General features: G+C 37.3%; 1 pseudogene; it reads left to right on the top strand.

The window, feature by feature from the left end:
* The first annotated feature begins 209 nt into the window (after nt 1-209).
* Nucleotides 210-5,303, top strand: LOC120210007 (annotated as a pseudogene).
* Nucleotides 5,304-5,503: the final 200 nt, after the last annotated feature.

Genomic DNA, 5,503 nt, shown 5'->3' with positions numbered 1-5,503 from the left:
AAAATAATATCATTAATCAGGGAATCATTACATAACTTTTAATAATAAAGAGATTCAATAAAGTAACATCCTATTATCATGAATTTAATAAAACAACGTTATATAATCGGAGGCTGTTTATGTACTTTACCCTTTTTATAATGTGCGGCCAAAGGGATCTGTAAGTAGAAATATCGAAGACTTTAAAAGGCATCCATGTTTCTAAATTTTAATCCTTATTATCCCCTAAACTCATATATAGTCTGTCCTCGAAAGTTTCTTTCTGGGTTTTTTCTCTCTTTTTTTTTTCTGGTAATCGCTAATTATCTTTGGCTGCATGCAACTTCGTTTCTTGGATATCAGAATAGGGAAAAGAAAGGTGGGTCTTTCTCGTTTTCGCATAAAATGGTGGCTTTGTTGTTCTGCATGCATGAAATGTGCTTTAAGCATTGTTTTATTTTCTTTTAATCTGTTCTTTTGGTACTTCCCTTTGAAACGTTTCGCATACTTCTCCATTCAAAATGCTTTTTTTAATCTCCGAAATTTTGGCTATTTTCTAATGAATTTTACGAGATCTTACATGGGTTGTTCTGATATAACACCAAGATCTTTCTCCATCTCTCTTTCATTTCTGCTATCACTCCATTAAGTATTCATCACTGGTACAGAAATTGTCTTTTTCCCCCTTTATTTGGTGGATGATTAAGTACTTGATAATGCATGCATATTTTCATAGTAAAGTCCTCATGCCTTAGATCTTTAACCAAGGTATTTCTGTTCAGTGTTCAATAAAGTACTTTATCAGAATCTTCAGAGATCGGTAATAGTTGAGTGTTTGGGGTATATAACTATATGCTATAATTGGTTAATAGAGTCTCTCCAATGCGTTTTCATTCACTAAAACTGTATATATATATCTCTCTGTTGAAAACCAGTTTTGATTATTAGACAAGTTGCAAGTTTTATTTTTTTAATGGGGAATTTCCTGTGGTCATGCAAAGGTAACCGGATGATGATAAGCAGTAATTTGCAACACTTTTTGGCTGCTTGAGAAAGGATGCCAAACCAGCTATTGGTTTGCACTAGAAATGATTTATCAGAATGGAAGGATTTCCCAAAGGGTCTCAGGGTCCTCCTCCTTGATGAGGACAACGATTCTGCTGCAGACATAAAATCAAAGCTTGAAGCTGTGGATTATATAGGTCAGAATCTACCACTTTTAATTCTTAGTTATTTCTTTTCAAAACCAGATTTAAGTAGTCATTAGTTTCATTATTATTCACTTCACATGATTATTCTCTTCTCTGACTATTGCCCCCATTGCTCTAGATTGGGCAGTTTTTTGGTTTTATGGAAGTTTGGATTTGGACTGTAAATATACATGAAAGCTTGGAGATTATGTGCTAATAGGGCTCACTTTGTTGCACTGTTTGACTCAGCTATAAATATGTTTTGCGCTCCACATGCTGATTCAAACCAACAGAAAGCATATGTATTTATGTATATGTATATATATATATAGTTTTAGAAAAAAGGTTTGATTATTGAAATCTTTCTTAAAGTAAGTACATGCTTTCTTTTTCAGACTTCAGTTGTATTGAGTGCCCATTGGAGTAATGTTTTTGTTTTCTGTAAAAGTTTATAAATGCTGCTTCTCAGACTATTATTTCAATCACACTGTTTAAAGTTTTCTGCAGTTCCCTTTGGTAAATGTTGCTTAAATCTTGTGTTCGCGGCGTGCTTTCACAGTGATCTCCTGTATCATTAATATGCCATTTATTTTTATCACCTGCTATTGTATCTTTCTTTTTCTTTTTATATCTCTCTCTCCAAATGTATGATAAAAATTATTATGCCTTATCGCAGTGTATATCTTCTCCAATGAAAATGAAGCTCTTGCCGCAGTTTCAAGTAGACCCGAAAGCTTCCATGTAGCCATTGTAGAGGTAACTAGTGGATTTTGAGTTCGACAAAAAATTTCAACTAAGGATAAGAGAACTAGTTAAAAGGCAATGTGTGAAACGTTGATGATTTTTCATAAGCACACTGAACTGAACCTTCAGCATGATTACACAGTTTTTCTCATTGTTATACTGGCACAGAGCAATAACTTGCCATAAATTTTATATAAGCCTGCTCCGTTATACTTGATGTAAATTCAATAATGCCACGGCTCCACTTCCATCATCAGAATACTGTTTCATTGAGATACATAGAGTATATCCTTGTTGTTGTGTTTGTTGCAGAAATGCAATTTACACTAACGATGTGTATGATCACAGGTCACTACAAGCAGTAACAATGGGGGTCTGAAGTTTCTTGAAACTGCTAAGGACTTGCCTACTATTAGTAAGTTCAAAGGAAAGCTGTCCTGCTTTTGCCTGATATCTTTACTTTATATGAAACCCTGTTGATTCGTCCTGGACCTTTCTTTTTTGCATCTATGACTGTAATCAAATTTGTTGGGCGTATTGTTGAGTCCTAATGCTGTTTTAAATCCTTTTTGTTTCAGTGATTTCGAATATTCATTGTATCAGCACGATGATGAAGTGCATAGCAGTAAGATGTTTTTCCTTCCTACCATTTATTGAACAGTTTTACATTTCTTTTCAGCTTTATACGTGTATGTCCAAATTTTCAACTCAAAAGTTTTAGATTCTTAATTATTTAATATTGTCACCTGCTTCCATAGATGAAACATAGGAATTTTCAGTTGAAGATCAGTGCTCAAGTTCATTCTTACACGCCATAATTGCAAACCGCTGATGCATGTTTTACAACTTATTTACAGCTTGGTGCAGTTGAGTTTCTTAGGAAACCACTATCTGAGGATAAACTAAGGAGTATATGGCAGCACGTGGTTTATAAGGTCGGTGTATATTCTCTTGTATGACAGCTTGAATTTACATATAAATGGCAATCATGGTACTATGGTATAGAAATTCTCATTTGATTAGTCTTTCTCAGGCATTTAGTGTAGGGGGGAATGACCTTTCTGAATCACTAAAACCTGTTAAAGATTCTGTGGCTTCTATACTACATCTGCAATCGGAAGAAGAACCTAAGCATGAGCACTCGGATAAAATAGAAGATGCATCTGTGGTTCATGAAAATGACTGTGAACTCTCAGCAGTAAATAATAAGTACCCGGCTCCTTCGACACCACAATTAGAACAGGGTGGAAGATTATTAGTCAATGAAGATGGCCAAGAACATACCAACTGCTCAACTGAAAAAGAGAGTGGGGAGCCGGATGGAGAATCAAAATCTGTCGAAACTACCAGTGGCAATGTAGTTGCTGGACTAACTGCACCAGTTGACCAACCGCAGGGACAAAGGGAGACCATGGTAAAAGAGGAGGCTGACTTAGTCAATGGTACCAACGGTAAACATATTGTGGAATCTCATCCTCAAGATAGAGTAAACAGCCAAGATTCTCATGCTGGTGCCAAAAGGCCAAATACTGTGTCTGGTCTTCATATTTCATGTCCGAATAAAGCTAATCGAAAAAAATTGAAGGTAATGCAACTTATAGTAAAACTATCCTATGATTAAGGATTGTGATATATTCATTCATATTCATCCTCTCTTGGCAATATTTCACAAGTTTAATGTGTATAGAACTGTACTGATTTGTGGTAACATCCCCTTTAATTGGCATCATATCGTGCACTTGTGCCGGGCAGTCTTTTCGCTATACAAGCATAGAAAACATCTTTTTACTGAGATTATTCACTAATTGCTATGTTACCATCACTAGATTACACAGTTCCACAATAATTGTGTTCAAAATCAAAGTCTTGAGTGATAAGTTTTAGATTTTAAAATTTCGTGACGTTTTCTGAAAACAATTTACCAACCACCTTTGGACAATACTTCCGGCTTCTTTACATAATTGTGTGTTTCTATTAAAGCTCACTTTATGTTTTTTGTTTCGAGTTCTCAGGTAGACTGGACAACTGAACTGCACAAGAAATTTGTCCAGGCAGTTGACCAACTAGGTATAGATCAAGCCATACCTTCCCGAATACTAGAGCTGATGAAAGTAGAAGGATTGACAAGGCACAATGTAGCAAGTCATCTTCAGGTTGGCGACATTTTAGCCTCTTAGATACTCGATCAGATTTCGTAATTATAGTGCTTTCATTCAGTGCGTGTATTGCACTGCTTGTCCTCATTTGAAATTCGATCCCTATTAAGTTTTTGTTTTAGAACAATGGTTATTTTGATGTTAAATGTGGCAAGTCTTCTCTCTTGCTCTGAGCAAATAAGTCAACATTGTATCATTTTATGTGAAGCAGAAATATCGAATGCAAAAGAGACACATTTTGCCGAAGGAAGTTGATCAAAGATGGCCACGAAGAGATCAAACACACAGGAGTTGTTATCCACATAAACCGATCATGGCCTTCCCTCCGTGTCCCTTTAATCATGTTGTCCCGGTTGGTCCTTTCTATCCCATGTGGGGAACACCTCATCCGGCCAGCATCCTGTCGTGGGGCTCGCAAGGTTACTACCCGTGGCAACCAACTGAAACCTGGCATTGGAAGCCCTATCCAGGGGTAAGTTTATTGTTATTATGCTAGCAGAAACAAAGCAACCTACATATTCAAATGTATTTAAGAGAGAGATGATATATGAACTTTTTTTATTTCAGGTGCACGCTGATGCATGGGGTTGCCCTGTTATGCTCATACCTCCAGGAAATTGCTCGGAACAATCAAGTGAGTAATTCGGAGAAGTTGAAATATTCTTGGTAGTCTTTGAAGCTCATGAAAGCATTTTAATCCACAGTATTCTACTTTTCAAGAATATGCAGAATGCGCATGGGTTCATTGTTCGAGCACCATGGATAACAGTGGCATGCCTCGAAGTTCTGTTGAACATCAGCCGGTAATTAACATGTTTCTTTCTTATGGATTTTATTTTAACCTGAAACATTCAAACACTCTAATCAATGTTTCTTACATCAGAAGATCTATCGAATCGAGCTCGAAAAAGTCGTTAAAAGTGATTTGCAATAACGATTTGTACGTGTTTTCGAGTGTCATTGCAGGCAGAGGAGGTGATTGACGAGGTTGTGAAAGAAGCAATAAGCAAGCCATGGTTGCCCTTGCCTTTAGGCCTCAACCCACCTTCTACCGATAATGTGATAGCTGAGCTCTCTAGACAAGGCATCTCCACCGTCCCCCTTGGATCAACGGCTCTAATTCATGCTGACGTGACACTAGATCACCTCGGTCCCACCGTTATGCTTACGGATATTACGTCACTGAACATGTTTGGAAGTTTGGACCGCCTGCCTTCGCTGCATGCACTTCCAACTGTTTCAAACGTTTGAAGGTACGCGCCTTTGGAGCGCGTAGGTTTTGTTGTTGTGGTGGTGGACACCATGCCAAACGAAGAAACCAAGGGTTAGGCCATTTTATCGGCACAGTGAGGAGATGATGTGCGGTCGCCTTCTAAGGTGACAAATTGAACGGACTAGAATTGGCCACGTAGATCTGATTTCCCACTGCAATTT

The sequence above is a fragment of the Hibiscus syriacus genome, unplaced genomic scaffold (assembly GCF_006381635.1).
Source record: "Hibiscus syriacus cultivar Baekdansim isolate YM2019G1 unplaced genomic scaffold, ASM638163v2 tig00021708_pilon, whole genome shotgun sequence".
NCBI classification, from domain to species: domain Eukaryota; kingdom Viridiplantae; phylum Streptophyta; class Magnoliopsida; order Malvales; family Malvaceae; genus Hibiscus; species Hibiscus syriacus.
Note: the sequence above shows the minus strand (reverse complement) of the source record. Positions and strands in the feature narration are given on the sequence as shown.